The following is a 20720-nucleotide window of genomic DNA, read 5'->3' on the forward strand; positions in this document are numbered from 1 at the left end:
AGCGCTCTGGAGCAGGTTTTCATCAAGGATCTCCGTTCATCTTTACCTCAATCTTGACTAGTCTCCCAGTCCCTGCCGCTGAAAAACATCCCCCACATTATGATGCTGCCACCACCATGCTTCACTGTAGGGATGGTGACAGGTTTCCTCCAGACGTGATGCGTGGCATTCAGGCCAAAGAGTTCAATCTTGATTTCATCAAGATGGTCCGAGAGTCTTTAGGGGCCTTTTAGCAAACTCCAAGCAGGCTGCCATGTGCCTTTTAGTGAGGAGTGGCTTTCGTCTGGCCACTCTACCATAAAGGCCTGATTGATGGAGTGCTGCAGAGATGGTTGTCCTTCTGGAAGGTTCTCCCATTTCCACAAAGGAACTCTAGAGTTATGTCAGAGTGACCATCGGGTTCTTGGTCCCCTCCCTGACCAAGGCCCTTCTCCCCCTATTGCACAATTTGGCCGAGCGACCAGCTCTAGGAAGAGTCTTGGTGGTTCCAAACTTCTCCCATTTAAGAATGATGGACACTGTGATCTTGGGGACATTCAATGCTGCGGAAATGTTTTGGTCTCCTTCCCTAGATCTGTGCCTCAACACAATCCTGTCTCGTAGCTCTACGGACAATTCCTTCGACCTCATGGCTTTGTTTTTGCTCTGATATGCACTGTCAACTGTGGGACCTTATATAGACAGCCTTTCCAAATGATGTCCAATCAATTTAATATACCACAGGTGGACTCCAATCAAGGATAATCAATGGAAACACGATGCATCTGAGCTCAATTTCAAGTCTCATAGCAAGGGTCTGAATACTTATTTATTTATCTTTTTTTGTTTTTAATACATATGCAAAAAAAAGAAACCGTTTTTGCTTTTTCATTATGGGGTAATGTGTAGCTGAGGAAATTGTTTTATTTAATCCATTTTAGAATAAGGCTGTGACGTAACAAAATGTGGAAAAAGTCAAGGGGTCTGAAAACTTTCCGAAGGCAATGTAGCATCAGCGATTGCTGATACAGCGTTTACATACATCATTGGAGGACATGCCTAGGCTATTGTGCACTTTTGAATCTTTGCCAGCCTTTTGTGTGGTTGAATAGGCAGATTGAGGCAGACATATTTTGTCAAAATGAAGTGGTTGTGAAAGCAGTGGGATTGGGAGGCATGGCACCACAGAGGTTGGACTGTAACTGTATACAGGGTGTGCAGCGAAGCCTCCCGACAGAGTAAACCTGCAACATTTTGATTCCACCTTGAAATCTGGTATGAGATGATGAGTATCAAATGAAAGATCTGGATAAGATCTAGTTATATGGTGCAACTATAGGCAACCCCCCAGGGCCAAGTTACCTGGGGTGATGTTTTCTCAATATAGCGAACAACGCAATGAGCAAACCATACACCAGTCAACGATTGGTCGCCATAATTTAGACTTGGGATTCAGCAAACCAACCCTTGTTGCCAATCAGTCACAAAGTCCCAAAGTGGTTCCCTTACAACCAATTGTAATTTCAATGCCAGATGTACCTATCAGTACTTTTGCAGGAAGCTGAACAAATGAACCTCCATAAAAGCTATAATTGGAGCAGCTGGATTTGTAATGTTGATCCTCTGCTTGTACCATGTGATGAGGAGGAGGATAACTCCAAAGCTACAACAGCTGTTTGAACTAGTACAAATATTCACTGCAATTCATGAGTCACCAAACGTGGAATGTGTACAAGACAGGATGTACTGTAGGTTCACATGCAAGAGGGGTGTTTAGAACTTCGTAAAATAAAACCACATTGGCATCTTTGAATCAGTCTAGGATGTGAATCATGTCTATAATGAAACATGCAGAGACTCATCATCACATGAAAGCGTACAGCCACAGACAATGATTTAATTATCACTCGACTACATTACTATGCAATTGCTGAAGTGCCATGTAACAACAATGTCGTTAATGCAGAAATAATAGCAACTAAATGTGGAACACTCACAGTGTTAACATGGTGAGAATAACATTAGTGCATGAGCATTCCAAACTGTCACAAGCCATATAGTCAGCAGAGCAATTCCATTTATTGCATAACAATCACCACATGCTTAGTTTTGAGATGACAGAGTGCTAACTGCAAGGACATGGCTTCTATAAGATTCAGATTCAGTTGGAACTGTCTTCACTAGAAAACTGTATTCTCAAGATAGCTAGTCTAGAGCTGTCAAACTTGTCTCTCAACAAGCATATTTAAGTCATTTCAAGTTTTCAATTCAAGTATTAGCCCAATATGCAGTGAGATTTTTAATTGAGTGTTGAATTAGGTTACTTTGATTCTCACAGATTCAGCATGAATCCCATACAAAACAACATTTAATAAAACCTGAATGAATGAACTTGTAAACATTTATTAACTGTGATGAAATGTTAAATATCAACGCGCAAACAATCCTGTCTCATGTCAGATCTTTCTCTGTGTTAACATGTTCTCTGTGTTAGCAAGTGCAACATGCCCCTGTCTCATGTTGAAAGCAGGTTGCTCATGCATGATTAGACTGTTCAGAAAACTTAGCTGTAGGAGTGTACCAAGTTGACATCTGGTCTTCTCTTTCCCCCTCTGTGAACAATGTAGCTACACCTTCTCCCAGTTACTTCCATAGAGATAGTTAGAGGACACAATATTGTTATATGTCCTATTATGGTGTCTGTGAGAGCATGGGCAGCGCCATTAAGGCCATCTCCATTTTGAAGTAGTACATATTTGTCTTCTCCTACTTCTATAAACAAACTGAAAGGGTGCACACTGCCACCTGGAGTGTGTTGTTTGAACAGGACCTGCAGTTTTGGAATGTTTGCTCATAAGTATAATTAATTGGCTGATCTCTCCTGATGGCCTGGATGGAATTATGTGATCCTTCCTTAACCCATAGGAAGTCCCACCCAGTTGACTACTTCAAAATGGTGAAAGTCCTCAATGGCGCTGCCCATGCTAAAATGGGCTTTTGGGCACTAGAGTCCTCTACCTATCTCTATGGTTACTACCCACCTTCTGCAGGTGAGGGCTGTATAAGCCCTGCCTTAGGCTATCACAGCTACATAAACTTTGAGCTTAACATAGAAGAAGACTGTTCTGACACATTAGATCCACTGTCATCTCCACATACTCAGAGAGAGCTCGTTTTCCAGAGGCTTTTTTAAGGATTGCTGCCAAAGCTAGGTCATCAGACAAATATGTTAGAATTATCTTTTGCAAAGGTCAAATATTTATTTAATTCACACCCACTTTTTGATATGATAGCTGAAGCATGCTGCCCAGGTAACATGGTGAAGACTTGAGTTAAGGCAGATGTTTGAGGGCAGTTCTTCAAAAGGAGTTTTAGCTAATTATCAGCTAAAACAACTTTGATCTATTCTCTATAGGTAACATATACAATGTTGTCGACATAGATAACACTTGAAATGATTATCACTTCTCCCTGCGACGTACATCACATTTAAGAACTGGACCTTATGTTTTCGTAAATTATTTCCTATGGCTCCCTTGCGTTTTTGAGAGTTCAAAATCAGTATAGTTCCTCACAGCTAAATATGTAGCCTAGTTTACAACACACAGTTTGTTGTGGAAATACATATGTTCCCTGAGGCTGTGTGTGGCAACCACACCTATGGTACAAGATACAGCTTACATTCATCATCACATGAAAAGGTCAACAATAGAAATGGATGAATGAATACTGTATTGATCCTCAATGGGGAAATGTGTCTTGGCACAAGTAGCATAGAGAAACACAATACAGAAACTAATCAAATAGGTGTGTGTAGCAGCTGGGAAAACAAACAAGCAACACAAACATTGCTGTGGCAGGTTTGATTTAATCAGATCCCCATTATAACAAAAGTGCATCATAGCTTTTGCATAGGTGTCCGTCCGTTCAATGTTTGTCAATAAAATCATTACAGAGCCAGACCTGTCACTGTTCCCACCCTGCTACAATTACATGGACAGAATAATCGGTCTGTAATTTCGATCCTCTCCCTCAACCATTTGAGAGTGTGTCATCTCTTCATTCGGACCCAGCTCCTCTGTTTGCGACACAGTCTTTTTTTGCCAGGAAGTACCGGTTCCAATAGTGAAATCACATGTCCTGACTTCTTCACACGGTCGTCTACTCTGTGGCAAGGCCTTCTCACTCTTTAGCCAGCTGAATAATCCTACGATCTTTCAAGGCCTGCCAGATCTCTCCAACTCGCCGGCCCAGCCTGGCTCTGACTGCCTCTTCACCATGTAGTAGGAGCTCAGAAACAAAGGGCCTGCTCCATTACCTAAGAGGGAGCAGAGGCTGCGCCAAACCCACACACAGACGCCAAAGGGGGGTCCACCGAAGGCTCCGCAAGACCCCATACCTGTGTCAGAGCCTATTAAGGCTGAGAAGGACCTCAGAATAAAGTGGACATTTCTTTTCTCTCTGCTTCTCTCCACTTTGTTTCTGTGGGACCTTCGAAACGCTTCAGTTCTTATTCTCCCCATCGCCGACAATAAGGCCTGAGGCTTGGTCCTTTTGGGAGAAATTCACGAGAAGGAGCCATCCAAATGACCAAGAATTGGCCAGGCCACTTCTCCCTTGGTTGCTCTTACCAGTAATGCATTGCAGAGATGGACGAGCCGATAGGTTGTGAACATACATGTGCAGGGCCTCTGAGTAGGAGTGAAATGAGGAGTGGTGGTGGGAATGTTACACCGTTTGCTTTCCTTCACACACTTTAGGGCGTGTGTGTGTGTGCGTGTGTGCGTGTGTGTGCGTTTGTGTGTGTGTGTGTGTGTGTGAGATCTGGCAAAATAGATTTGCAAATATAACAAACAATGAACACCAAGTTGAAAGCTGCATAGCAACCAGAACCATACCCAAGACATGAATATATTTCACATCCACAAGTGAAAATACTATGATGTCTACCAGCACATTATCTCTACATATTTATGACTACATCTTACAAAAAGTCATAAACACTCCTCTCGGAATGTCATCAAGCATATTGCATGTGTTTTATCAGTTGTAATCAATCCACGAGGTAAGGAATGCAAAGAAGTTCACAAATTCTATCATGGACATTCTGCTTGGGCGAGGTAAAACACTGATACAAAGACCGATGAGACATTATTTCCACAGTTTTAATATGCAGTAGAGACAGCAACTTTCTAAATGAGTGCTAATTGAGGACACCAAATTATAATTATTTGTACAACGACTGCATTATATAATATCTAGTCATGCATGTTGTTGTTGTTGTTTTGTGTTGCGGTGCCATGCCGTGTGTAATTTTGTGTTACAGGCTTTGCCCTCATGACATACTGAGCATGTAAAGATACAAGTAATTATCTAACTGATAATAAATGTATTCGAATACATTTCTAGATCTGAATTCATGCTTCAGTTCACAGATCTACAATCATCTCAGCCAACCTAAATCCTGAGCTTTGGTATTGGAGGGGTTACTGAAATTCCTTTCTTAGATCAGCAGACTAATACGTTCATATGTATATATATACAGTGCCTTGCAAAAGTATTCGGCCCCCTTGAACTTTGCGACCTTTTGCCACATTTCAGGCTTCAAACATAATGATATAAAACTGTATTTTTTTGTGAAGAATCAACAACAAGTGGGACACAATCATGAAGTGGAACGACATTTATTGGATATTTCAAACTTTTTTAACAAATCAAAAACTGAAAAATTGGGCGTGCAAAATTATTCAGCCCCTTTACTTTCAGTGCAGCAAACTCTCTCCAGAAGTTCAGTGAGGATCTCTGAATGATCCAATGTTGACCTAAATGACTAATGATGATAAATACAATCCACCTGTGTGTAATCAAGTCTCCGTATAAATGCACCTGCACTGTGATAGTCTCAGAGGTCTGTTAAAAGCGCAGAGAGCATCATGAAGAACAAGGAACACACCAGGCAGGTCCGAGATACTGTTGTGAAGAAGTTTAAAGCCGGATTTGGACACAAAAAGATTTCCCAAGCTTTAAACATCCCAAGGAGCACTGTGCAAGCGATAATATTGAAATGGAAGGAGTATCAGACCACTGCAAATCTACCAAGACCTGGCCGTCCCTCTAAACTTTCAGCTCATACAAGGAGAAGACTGATCAGAGATGCAGCCAAGAGGCCCACGATCACTCTGGATGAACTGCAGATATCTACAGCTGAGGTGGGAGACTCTGTCCATAGGACAACAATCAGTCGTATATTGCACAAATCTGGCCTTTATGGAAGAGTGGCAAGAAGAAAGCCATTTCTTAAAGATATCCATAAAAAGTGTTGTTTAAAGTTTGCCACAAGCCACCTGGGAGACACACCAAACATGTGGAAGAAGGTGCTCTGGTCAGATGAAACCAAAATTGAACTTTTTGGCAACAATGCAAACGTTATGTTTGGCGTAAAAGCAACACAGCTCATCACCCTGAACACACCATACCCACTGTCAAACATGGTGGTGGCAGCATCATGGTTTGGGCCTGCTTTTCTTCAGCAGGGACAGGGAAGATGGTTAAAATTGATGGGAAGATGGATGGAGCCAAATACAGGACCATTCTGGAAGAAAACCTGATGGAGTCTGCAAAAGACCTGAGACTGGGACGGAGATTTGTCTTCCAACAAGACAATGATCCAAAACATAAAGCAAAATCTACAATGGAATGGTTCAAAAATAAACATATCCAGGTGTTAGAATGGTCAAGTCAAAGTCCAGACCTGAATCCAATCGAGAATCTGTGGAAAGAACTGAAAACTGCTGTTCACAAATGCTCTCCATCCAACCTCACTGAGCTCGAGCTGTTTTGCAAGGAGGAATGGGAAAAAATGTCAGTCTCTCGATGTGCAAAACTGATAGAGACATACCCCAAGCGACTTACAGCTGTAATCGCAGCAAAAGGTGGCGCAACAAAGTATTAACTTAAGGGGGCTGAATAATTTAGCACGCCCAATTTTTCAGTTTTTGATTTGTTAAAAAAGTTTGAAATATCCAATAAATGTCGTTCCACTTCATGATTGTGTCCCACTTGTTGTTGATTCTTCAACAAAGTTCAAGGGGGCCGAATACTTTCGCAAGGCACTGTATATATATATATATATATATATATATATATATATATATATATATATATATAAATTATTATTTTAAATATACACAAAAAAAAGTTGGACACACCTACTCATATTTTCTACATTATCGAATAATAGTGAAGACATAAAAACTATGAAATAACACATATGGAATCATGTAGTAACTAAAAAAAAGTTTTTAAAAAATCAAAATATATTTTATATTTGAGATTCTTCAAAGTAGCCACCTTTTGCCTTTGCACACTCTTGGCATTCTCTCAACCAGCTTCACCTGGAATGCTTTTCCAACAGTTTTCCACATATGCTGAGCACTTGTTAGCTGCTTTTCCTTCACTCTGTGGTCCAACTCATCCCAAACCATCTCAATTGGGTTGAGGTCAGGTGATTGTTGAGGCCAGGTCATCTGATGCAGCACTCCATCACTCTCCTTCTTGGTGAAATAGCCTTTACATAGCCTGGAGGTGTGTTGGGTCATTGTCCGGTTGAAAAACAAATGATAGTCCCACTAAGTGCCGTGATTGTAGGCCGTCATTGTAAATAAGAATTTGTTCCGAAAAAAAAATACGGCTTCTGGAGTGGCCCAGTCAGAGTCCTGACTTCAACCTGATTTAAGATGCTGTGGCATGACCTCAAGAGAGCAGTTCACACCAGACATCCCAATAATATTGCTGAACTGAAAAAGTTTTGTTCAAAGGAATGGTCCAAAATTGCTCCTGACCGTTGTGCAGCTCTGATCCGCAACTACAGAAAACATTTGGTTGAGGTTATTGCTGCCAAAGGAGGGTCAACCAGTTATTAAATCCAAGGGTTCACATACTTTTTCCACCCTGCACTGTGAATGTTTACATGGTGTGTTCAATAAAGACATGTGTTATTAGTTTAAGCAGACTGTGTTTGTCTATTGTTGTGACCTAGATGAAGTTCAGATCAAATTTTATAACAAATTTATGCAGAAATCCAGGTAATTTCAAAGTGTTTACATACTTTTTCTTGCCACTGTAACGGACTTGCCTAGTTAAATAAGGGTTCAATAAAAAATTACAATAATAAATAAAAACCCAAACCAGATGGGATGGTGTGTCACTGCAGAATGCTGTGGTAGCCATGCAGGTTCAGTGTGCATTGAATTCTAAATAAATCACTGACAGTGTCACCAGCAAAGCACCACCACACCATCATACTTCCTCCTCCGTGCTTCATGGTGTGAACCACACATGCAAAGATCATCCATTCACCTACTCTGAGTCTCACAAAGACACAGAGGTTGGAACCAAAAATCTCAAATTTGGACTCATCAGAACCAAAGGACAGATTTCCACCAGTCTAATGTCCATTGCTTGTGTTTCTTGGCCAAAAGCAAGTCTCTTCTTCTTATTAGTGTCCTTTAGTAGTGGTTTCTTTGCAGCAATTCAATTATGAAGGCCTGATTCACGCAGTCTCCTCTGAACAGTTTATGTTGAGATGTGTCTGTTACTTGAACTTTGTGAAGCATTTATTTGGGCTAAAGTCTGAGGTGCAGTTAACTTTAATGAACTTATTCTCTGCAGCAGAGTTAACTCTGGGTCTTCCTTTCCTGTGGCGATCCTCATGAGAGCCAGTTTCATCATAGCGCTTGATGGTTTTTGCGACTGCACTTGAAGAAACTTTTAAAGTTTTAAAGTTCTTGAAATGGTATGGATTGACTGACCTTCATGTCTTAAAGTAATGATGGACTGTTGTTTCTCTTTGCTTATTTGAGCTGTTCTTGCCATAATATGAACTCGGTCTATTACCAAATAAGGCTATCTTCTGTATACCACCCCTACCTTGTCACAACCCAACTGATTGGCTCAAATGCATAACGAAGGAAAGAAATTCAACAAATTAACAAGACACACCTGTTAATTGAAATTCATTACAGTTGACTACCTCATGAAGCTGGTTGAGAGAATGCCAAGAGTGTGCAAAGCTGTTATCAAGGTAAAGGGTGGCTACTTTGAAGAATCTCAACTATAAAATATATTTGTTTAACGCTTTTTTGGTTAGTTTATGATTCCATATGTGTTATTTCATAGTTTTTATATCTTCACTATTATTAGAAAAAACATTGAATGAGTAGGTGTGTCCAAACTTTTGACTGGTACTAAACGTCCCTTTTTCAGGACCCTGTCTTTCAAAAATCATTCGTACAAATCCAAATATCTTCACAGATCTTATTGTAAAGTGTTTAAACACTGTTTCCCATGCTTGTTCAATGAAGCATAAACAATTCATGAACATGCACCTCTGGAACGGTCGTTAAGACACTAACAGCTTACAGACGGTAGGCAATTAAGTTGATAGTTATGAAAACTTAGGACACTAAAAGAGGCCTTTCTACTGACTCTGAAAAACACCAAAAGAAAGATGCCCAGGGTCCCTGCTCATCCGCGTGAACGTGCCTTAGGCATGCTGCAAGGAGGCATGAGGACTGTGACCAGGGCAATAAATTGCAATGTCCGTACTGTGAGACGCCTAAGACAGCACTACAGGGAGACAGGACGGACAGCTCATCGTCCTCGCAGTGGCAGACCACGTGTAATAACATCTGCACAGGATTGGTACATCCAAACATCACGATCTAGAAGAAAAAGAAACGCACACCTATTTAGACGAGGTGCTGGCTAGCGGAGTAGAAAACTTGAAAATAAAAGAGAGCCGCACACTCTAGGAGCTCAGATGCAAAAATGTAATACCAACGTTTCGACAGCCAAGCTGTCTTCATCAGGGTATAATCACAAACACTGCGGGATGACTCGTTTATATAGTGTCAAAAGACACAGGTGTCTGTAATCATGGCCAAGAGCGGCCTAATATCATTGGTTAATAATCAAATATTAAAATGTCATACAAAGAACAGCATACAGACAACACATGGATAGCATACGATCATAGATTAAGTTGACTACACAAGCTTACAAACAATTACAATGGCAAAGTCACAATGATCACAAGAATGGCTTCAGATCAAAGTCTACGTTGAGACCGAAGGGCGCAAGGGTCTTTAAATTAAAGATCCAGGCAGCCTCTTGTTTTAACATCCAAACATCACACCTGCGGTACAGGTACAGGATGGCAACAACAACTGCCCGAGTTACACCAGGAATGCACAATCCCTCCATCAGTGCTCAGACTGTCCGCAATAGGTTGAGAGAGGCTGGACTGAGGGCTTGTAGGCCTGTTGTAAGGCAGGTCCTCACCAGACATCACCGGCAACAATGTCGCCTATGGGCACAAACCCACCGTCGCTGGACCAGAAAGGACTGGCAAAAAGTGCTCTTCAAATCAAATCAAATCAAAGTGTATTTGTCACGTGCGCCGAATACAACAGGTGTAAACCTTACAGTGAAATGCTTACTTACAGGCTCTAACCAATAGTGCCAAAAAAAAGGTATGTGTATGTGTGTGTGTGTGTGTGTGTAGGTAAGTAAAGAAATAAAACAACAGTAGAAAGACATTTGAAAAAAGAGTGGCAAGGCTATACACAGACACCTGTTAGTCAGGCTTATTGAGGTAGTATGTACATGTAGGTATCGTTAAAGTGACTGTGCATATATGATAAACAGAGAGGAGCAGAAGCGTAAAAAGAGGGGTTGGCTGGTGGTGGGACACAATGCAGATAGCCCGGTTAGCCAATGTGCGGGAGCACTGGTTGGTCGGGCCAATTTAGATAGTATGTACATGAATGTATAGTTAAAGTGACTATGCATATAAGATAAACAGAGGGTAGCAGCAGCGTAAGAGTGGTTGGGGGGGGGCACACAATGCAAATAGTCCGGGTAACCATTGGTTACCTGTTCAGGAGTCTTATGGCTTGGGGGTAAAAACTGTTGAGAAGCATTTTTGTCCTAGACTTGGCACTCCGGTACCGCTTGCCATGCGGTAGTAGAGAGAACAGTCTATGACTGGGGTGGCTGGGGTCTTTGACAATTTTTAGGGCCTTCCTCTGACACCGCCTGGTGTAGAGGTCCTGGATGGCAGGCAACTTTGCCCCAGTGATGTACTGGGCCGTACGCACTACCCTCTGAAGTGCCTTGCGGTTTTGTCTCACCAGAGGTGATGGTCAGAATTGCGTTTATCATCGAAGGAATGAGCGTTACACAGTCCTGTACTCTGGGTTGTCATGGTCTGGAGCGGTGTCACAGCATCATTGGACTGAGCTTGTTGTCATTGCAGGCAATCTCAACGCTGTGCATTACAGGGAAGACATCCTCCTCCCTCATGTGGTACCTTTCCTGCAGGCTCATCCTGACAATGCCACCCGCCATACTGCTCGTTCTGTGCGTGATTTGCTGCAAGACAGGAATGTCAGTGTTCTGCCATGGCCAGCGAAGAGCCCGGATCTCAATCCCATTGAACACGTCTGGGACCTGTTGGATCGGAGGGTGAGAGCTAGGGCCATTCCCCCCAGAAATGTCCGGGAACTTGCAGGTGCCTTGGTGGAAGAGTGGGGTAACATCTCACAGCAAGAACTGGCAAAGCTGGTGCAGTCCATGAGGAGAAGATGCACTGCAGTACTTAATGCAGCTGGTGGCCACACCAAATACTGACTGTTACTTTTGATTTTGACCCCCCCTTTGTTCAGGGACACATTATTCAATTTCTGTTAGTCACATGTCTGTTGAACTTGTTCAGTTCATGTCTCAGTTGTTGAATCTTGTTATGTTCATACAAACATTTACACATGTTAAAATAAACTGAACAAAGGGGGAGGTCAAAATACACATGGCTAAAAATAAACGCAGTTGACAGTGAGAGGACGTTTTTTTTTTTTTGCTGAGTTTATAAATATATATATATATATATATATATATATATATATATATATACACACACATATACATATACATATATGAACTGCAAGCTACTACTTTGCATTGCCACCTGCTGGTGAAGAGTGAACCAATTCCATATCACTTAAAAATGTCTATTGAGAAAGCCCAGTGCACAGAGCCATTTCTTGTGTTGTATCCATTATGACATTACTAACATCTACATCTACAAGAGAATATGTTATATTCCATTGAGTCCAACTGAAAGTCTATAGGATTATCTAGAACCAGGTTGTGTACAACTTGTTCCTAAAACATAAAAAATACACCCATATAGAAGATCTGTAGCAGATTTTCAGAGAACATGAGACTATTCATAACTCAAAAGTTACTGTTATCATCGCCACCGCCAGCCAACACTAAAACCCCCGGCATTAGACTCGTGTTAAAAATATGTTTCTTCTTCCCCGTCTCCTTAACGGGTGCAGCACTAGAGAAACACTCACTGATTTAAAATTCCAACCATTACATTTCCAATTAGCTTGTTTTTCACTGTTTCATTGTTTTTTATTTGTTTTGGGGTTTTTTTGCAGTGAAGAACATCGCGTTGCATTCTGTGTCTGAAATGTGCTTTATAAATACAGCTTGATTTGATTTGATAGGAAGGGTACATGTGTCTGGAACACACGGACACTCATGTATCAAACTGGCTCGAGTGGGAGCCATTTGGCCTTGAGCGCTGCGCAAATGAAATATGACCGAGTTCCATTTACAGTGTGAGGGTTCTGCGTGTAGGTGATGAATGAGCTTAGTATCCTACCCCGGGCCCCACACGAAGGAGTGTCTCTGCTCAAGTCCACTGTGATGATCATAATGATAATCAGCAGACCGCTGTAGCTGATGCAGTGGGGCAAAAAAGTATTTAGTCAGCCACAAGCCGCAAGTTCTCCCACTTCAAAAGATGAGAGAGGCCTGTAATTTTCATCATAGGTACACTTCAACTATGACAGACAAAATGAGAAAAGAAAATCCAGAAAAGCACATTGTAGGATTTTTTATGAATTTATTTGCAAATTATGGTGGAAAATAAGTATTTGGTCACCTACAAACAAGCAAGATTTCTGGCTCTCACAGACCTGTAACTTCTTCTTTAAGAGGCTCCTCTGTCCTCCACACATTACCTGTATTAATGGCACCTGTTTGAACTTGTTATCAGTATAAAAGACACCTGTCCACAACCTCAAACAGTCACACTCCAAACTCCACTATGGCCAAGACCAAAGAGCTGTCAAAGGACACCAGAAACAAAATTGTAGACCTGCACCAGGCTGGGAAGACTGAATCTGCAATAGGTAAGCAGCTTGGTTTGAAGAAATCAACTGTGGGAGTAATTATTAGGAAATGGAAGACATACAAGACCACTGATAATCTCCCTCGATTTGGGGCTCCACGCAAGATCTCACCCCGTGGGGTCAAAATGATCACAAGAACGGTGAGCAAAAATCCCAGAACCACACGGGGGGACCCAGTGAATGACCTGCAGAGAGCTGGGACCAAAGTAACAAAGCCTACCATCAGTAACACACTACGCTGCCAGGGACTCAAATCCTGCAGTGCCAGACGTGTCCCCCTGCTTAAGCCAGTACATGTCCAGGCCCGTCTGAAGTTTGCTAGAGAGCATTTGGATGATCCAGAAGAAGATTGGGAGAATGTCATATGGTCAGATGAAACCAAAATATAACTTTTTGGTAAAAACTCAACTCGTCGTGTTTGGAGGACAAAGAATACTGAGTTGCATCCAAAGAACACCATACCTACTGTGAAACATGGGGGTGAAACATCATGCTTTGGGGCTGTTTTTCTGCAAAGGGACCAGGACGACTGATCCGTGTAAAGGAAAGAATGAATGGGGCCATGTATCGTGAGATTTTGAGTGAAAACCTCCTTCCATCAGCAAGGGCATTGAAGATGAAACGTGGCTGGGTCTTTCAGCATGACAATGATCCCAAACACACCGCCCGGGCAATGAAGGAGTGGCTTCGTAAGAAGCATTTCAAGGTCCTGGAGTGGCCTAGCCAGTCTCCAGATCTCAACCCCATAGAAAATCTTTGGAGGGAGTTAAAAGTCCATGTTGCCAAGCAACAGCCCCAAAACATCACTGCTCTAGAGGAGATCTGCATGGAGGAATGGGCCAAAATACCAGCAACAGTGTGTGAAAACCTTGTGAAGACTTACAGAAAATGTTTGACCTCTGTCATTGCCAACAAAGGGTATATAACAAAGTATTGAGATAAACTTTTGTTATTGACCAAATACTTATTTTCCACCATAATTTGCAAATAAATTCATAAAAAATCCTACAATGTGATTTTCTGAAATTTTTCCTAATTTTGTCTGTCATAGTTGAAGTGTACCTATGACAGGCCTCTCTCATCTTTTTAAGTGGGAGAACTTGCACAATTGGTGGCTGACTAAATACTTTTTTGCCCCACTGTACCTGCACTGTTTCTGTCCTGCACCCTAGTCAAAGAACAGGAGCAGGTGCATGATGTCCTCAGAGTGTGTGGGTGTGTGTGTGTTCAGCTCTTGTAATTAGTATATTTTCTCAGAAATGTCAATCTGTTGTTTATTTGTATGGGGAGTGGCACCGCTGCTTTTTCATCCAGTAAACATTGCCACAAGTGTCTTTCAGCTGCATCACCAGAGGGATGGAATTCAATTGAACACTGCACAGCATTGCGCAAAAATAAAAATTTCCGCTGTGCAGAGAAAATGCATGCATCGATTAAAATCTAAATGTTTGGTTTTCAATGAGTAATCATTACAGATGCACTTTTTTGATTTACTACTATTGAGGTTTCCTGCTAGGCTGGGCGATATTTTAAGGTCATATCTAACTCTAGGAGTCATACTACCCTACAGCAACAATAGAGATATGGAGCTCACTGGGCTCTTTCAACTGCCTTAGACACTGTTATCTCCTCAAAGCCCCGTCCTAGACACTATGCCCTAATTGGTTAAACACCACCAGTTCCTCACATCACCACAAATCTGTCTCTTGATATATAGACCCCTATCTCCACGGGCACTGTGCTCTTCACACATTGCTATGACTGATTGAGCCGCTCAGCAGATAAATGTGAAAATCCATGCATTGGGAAAGGCACACCTCAGACGACAGACCACAGTTTATCACACTGAGGTATTTGGATTATTTACAGCAAATTGTTCGCTATGTGAATAAAGTAACAAAAGTCAAGAAAAAAGCAATTGTTTCAAGTTTACTTCCATATATGTGGTAATTTACCATTTGTAACCCGTAATAATACATTTTATTTGTATAGCACTTTTCATTTACAGGCAGAAATCACAAAGCTTGATGTCTTAGTGATGATTTGTTCCCTCTTGCAGAAATATGCAACTGTCATTACAGCCATCCTGTCATTACAGCCATTAACTGATAAAAGCATTAGAATAGACTTTTACTAGTCCATAAACTATGTGAACTTTTCAGCAGTTTGTGTTTGATCAAAGTCCAGTCTTAGTCAATCTGGTCACAGTCTTCATGGTTCAGTGCAAAGAACAAGGCTTCTGCAGTTGATCCCCATTCCAATATGGGGAAAATGTTACTGTTTTTATTAGTGATCGTGCAGTTAATTGAAGAACATGAATAGGATATAGAAAAAGGAGACTTCTTACGGCAATCACATTTTTCAGCCTCTTTCATTGATTGGCTGAATTCAGTCACTCTTTTTTCCCCAAAAGTTTTATTGCATTTTAAAACACAATCCCCCCCACACACACAAAAAAGTCCTCCCTGAACACCATAGTAATTGTTTGCATTACTAAATTCTACCAACCTTGCCAACAGGCATGCCAGCTATGATAGTTAGACAAGCTAGCTACTCTAACTTAATTGATAGCCTGAATGGCTTCTTGGTAGCCAGTTATGAGGTTGGGCACGTGCCTATGTTCCCCCTATGGCCATGATGCCTCTGTGGTCATACACCCTCCAGATCAACCACACACATCTTCAAATCTCCACTACATGGAGCCGGACCTCAGTCCTCCTGCAATCAGCCCAGAGAAGGTGACGTGAAAAGGAGAGCCCCAAGACTTGATGGGAGATCATTTTTAAGAAAGCCTCTCTTTCGACTAAGTGGTCTTTGTTCGACATTTTCCCCTCAGTCGTTTCTGATGAGGACTTGGGGTCAGTCTAATTGTGGCAGGAAACACTGCGCTGATCAGAGGTGCAATTTGAGGGAAAATGAGGTTGCATCAGATTACCTCATCATCTCTGTGGCCGGGGCAGGGAGAGCAGAGAGCCCCTAGGCTGCTCCGATGCTTCTTCTCGGGCCAGAAATTGCACACATGGGAAGGGTGTGTGTGTGTTGGGGGAACTTGGACAGACTCAAGGGAGGTGATCATTAGAAACAAATCAGAGGATGAGAGGATGAGAGTCTGGGAGGTATTGGAGAGGGGGTGGGATGTTTTGACTAAACCCTGGTGGTCACTGTGATGCAACCGTGGCATCATCTTCTTTACCTTACCTCTTCATAACAGTAGTAGTAAAACACAGTTTCAAATAATACCTTCATACTGAATGGCTGACTTTGGAGAGAAATTCTGAAAATGCCACAAAGCACAATGCTCCAGGGTCTGCACTATGAAGCATCTTAATCATATATCTTACCTCATCATAATATAGGGCACTATAACTCCTGTCCAAGAACAAAAAAAACAACCAAGGCTAGCTTCTGAAAGAATCCATTGTCCAAATATTTACCAGCCTCCTTTTGTCCTGGTCCCTTTAATCAGATCATAACTTTGATCCACCCACCTATATTAAAGGCTCTTGACTCACAAGTTCTCCATTAGCTCGTAAATTTGGCCACTGTTGCGCACAGGTTGTCCTCTCCAGTGTTCCACCATTCAAGCTCGGTGCCAAGCCACGCTGCACATGCACACACAGAACAAAGATCCAGCCCGCAAGTACAAATTCCTGCTTTCTTCTTTGGATCAAATAGGCTTTGAGCAATAGCAAATTGTTTTTTTTAAACTTTTTTTCTCATGCCTCATTGCCATGCCTGCATCTGTTTGTCTGTTTTAAAATCATATAAATCAAATCAAATCAAATGATAATTTGTCACATACACATGGTTAGCAGATGTTAATGCGAATGTAGCGAAATGCTTGTGCTTCTAGTTCCTACAGTGCAGTAATATCTAACAAGAAATCTAACAATTCCCCAACAACTAACTAAAACACACATATCTAAAGGGGTGAATGAGAATATGTACATGTAAGTAAATGGATGAATGATGGCTGAGCGGCATAGGCAAGGTGCAGTAGATGGTATAAAAAAACAGTACATACATGGAATTATGAGTAATGTAAGGTATGTAAACATTATTAAAGTGCCATTACTTAGAGTGGCTTTGTTTAAAGTGACTAGTGATACATTTATTAAAGTGGCCAGAGATTGGGTCTCAATGTAGGCAGCAGTCTCTCTGAGTTAGTGATTACTGTTTAGCAGTCTGATGGCCTTGAGATAGAAGCTGTTTTTCAGTCTCTCGGTCCCAGCTTTGATGCACCTGTACTGACCTCGCCTTCTGGATGTTAGCGGTGTAAACAGGCAGTGGCTCGGGTGGTTGATGTCCTTGATGATCTGTTTGCCCTTCCTGTGACATCGGGCGCTGTAGGTGTTATGGAGGGCAGGTAGTTTGCCTCCGGTGATGCATTGTGCAGACCGCACCACCCTCCGGAGAGCCTTGCAGTTGTGGTAGAGTTGATAGATTTATGACTGGGGAGAAGACAAACTAGAAATATTGTCTTAAATATATACACACTGTCAATTGTTATCTAAAGTACCCACTTTGTGTGTTTAGTTGTCAGAGATCCCACTATAATAACACCAGACACCCAAACAGCAAGGTGTATGAGTCGTAGGTGAGCAAAGCCCTCCGTTTTCACATTTAAATGCAGAACAAATAGTCTGTCTCGCTAGTCGAATCTCTAGCCCTAATCTCCCTTCTTCCCATACCACAGGAAGCCCCCCATACCCCTGCAAGCCCCCACCCTAAAGCCAAGGGCGAGCAGAGCACGCAGAGGCACACACCTCTGCCTGCGAAGAGCAAACAAGGGGATCTATAGTTCACAAAAGCAGGCCCCGCACTCAGGCCTGGGCAAAAGTAAACAAAAGCACTGCGGGGCCATAATTGATGGCACCATTCCCTTTCATACAGTAAATAGATGTCAAACAGTGGGGACAAGGCAGCCAGATTACCCAAGATTTGCAACACCACCAGATTACCCAAGAATGCCTGCTTTTGATCTCCCACCACTTAGCCTGTGATTCCCTGTCATTATTTCAAGTGGCTGCTTTTTTTTGCCAGAACAGTTATAAAAGGCTCTAACGATTTCTTCATTTTGCACTGTGGTGTGGTGGGGAAGACACAGCGGTCAGGTCCATCTTACAACACCTGTCCATGCATTTGAGAGCAGAATTTAAATTGGACTATGCTGTCATGACGCTATTGAGATTAATGGGCAAATCGGCTTGCTCACCCTTGAGTAAAATAAATAAAGAAATAAATGTGTGTTTATGTCTATTAACTTATATGACTCTAAGGTTGCTTTATTGCATTGTCAATATCAATCATCGAGTCTGAATGTGAATGAAGTGACACGAACAATGAGAATGATGGAAATCTGGGAGCTGAAGTATGCACACCTTTAATGGAATTAGAAGTGTGCATACTGGAAAACACAAAGAGTGATGGGAAATTGTATTTTCTCCTTAAGGAGTTTTAAGTGGCAGGGCCGGCGATGGCTCTCAGCAGCCAGTCGCATGCTACGGAAGGAGATACTGAAACAAGATGAAAGACAGCCTGCATGTAGGGACTAGAGAGAAGATGAGACAGAGAGAATACATGTCTCCAAAACAATTCCATTATTGACACAGTGCAGGCAATAAGGGCCCTTTTTTTTGTAAACCCCATCAAAGTTCTTTACGGGAGGCCATAAAGAAAATAATGTGCTAGGCTACAGCTACTGGCTCGTGCAGCATCAAAGGACTACCGTTATCTCTTAGCCAAGCTCCCAACATTTTTTTGGGGGGGGGCCATCTCTGTGATTCTGCACGCTTTGATGTGCCGATTATCTGGACGCGTCAGTGCAACGTAATTGGGCTAGGTGAGTAACCGTGTTCTGCTCAACCTGCATGCTGCCTGGGATTTGGCTGCTGCTCCCTCAGGTTCTGTGTCGAGCATGTTTTCCCTCGGCCCCCCATCCTCTTAAATGTCTGTGAAGATAAGATGGGTGTGGGGTAATTGAGAGGGTTCTCCGTGTGGAGATACAGCAGATGGGAAGTGTGATGCCTGTTCCTTTTGGGGTTTTACGAAAGAGAGGTGATGTTGGGAGTCCTCTGTGGAGGTATGTAGTGGTGGCCTTGTCTAGTGCAGGCTGGACACAATGGCATTGATGTGATATTTACTATAAATACCAAACTTTCACCATGACATGATTATTATAGCATAACACCTGTTGAAATGCTACAATACCTTAGATGGTCAACAAGCACAACGCTCCCAGATAACCGTGGAGAAATGCGTTTGAGACGTTCGCACCGCAGGGGTGGAATTCTGTTCAACGAGGAATTGTTGATGAACTCTGGGCACATGTAACAAATCACCTTATCAAGACCTGATTGTGAGAGACAACCTACTCCCTTCATGTAAGGGAGGTAAGACAAGCCCAGAAGGGAAAGATGACGAAGAGGGAAAAAGAGATTTGGGGAGTTCTGGGGTTTCACACACGAGCCAGAGAAATCAGAAAACAATGGCAAAGTGTTGCTGCACTAGGTCCTCCACTAGGTCCTCCCCACTAGGTCCTCTAATAGGTCCTCCCACTAGGTCCTCCACTAGGTCCTCCCCACTAGGTCCTCCCACTAGGTCCTCCCACTAGGTCCTCTACTAGGTCCTCCCACTAGGTCCTCCCACTAGGTCCTCCACTAGGTCCTCCCACTAGGTCCTCTACTAGGTCCTCTACTAGGTCCTACCACTAGGACCTCTACTAGGTCCTCCCACTAGGTCCTCTACTAGGTCCTCCACTAGGTCCTCTACTAGGTCCTCTACTAGGTCCTCTACTAGGTCCTCCCACTAGGTCCTCTACTAGGTCCTCCCACTAGGTCCTCCCACTAGGTCCTCCACTAGGTCCTCCCATTAGGTCCTCTACTAGGTCCTCTACTAGGTCCTACCACTAGGACCTCTACTAGGTCCTCCCACTAGGTCCTCTACTAGGTCCTCTACTAGGTCCTCCACTAGGTCCTCTACTAGGTCCTCCCACTAGGTCCTCTACTAGGTCCTCTACTAGGTCCTCCCACTAGGTCCTCCACTAGGTCCTCTACTAGGTCCACTAGATCTTCCACTAGGTCCTCTACTAGGTCTTCCACTGGGTCCTCTACTAGGTCCTCCCACTAGGTCCTCCACTAGGTCCTCCACTAGAGAGAAAACTAACAAACACACGGCCAATAGACAGGTTGGCTGACACCGTCATGAAAATGATGCGTGCACATCAATGGGTCCGGAAATAGTGCTTTGTTATGATTCTGAACGGTCAGTTAGCTAACAAGAATGACCAGAAGCTGCCATGTGGGGAATCATAGGTGGCTGGTTTCAGCTAGTTTAATCTTGTTCTTAATACCATGTCTTGTTTTCAGATGTTTGGACTGATTTCATGTCAATGCTAATATGGCTCAAATTCGCTAGCTAGCTAGCTAACCAACCCCTGTAACGATGTATTTGAGAGACAACAAGTTCTCAATGTGC

This window comes from Oncorhynchus clarkii, chromosome 14 (assembly GCF_045791955.1).
Source record: "Oncorhynchus clarkii lewisi isolate Uvic-CL-2024 chromosome 14, UVic_Ocla_1.0, whole genome shotgun sequence".
NCBI lineage: Eukaryota > Metazoa > Chordata > Actinopteri > Salmoniformes > Salmonidae > Oncorhynchus > Oncorhynchus clarkii.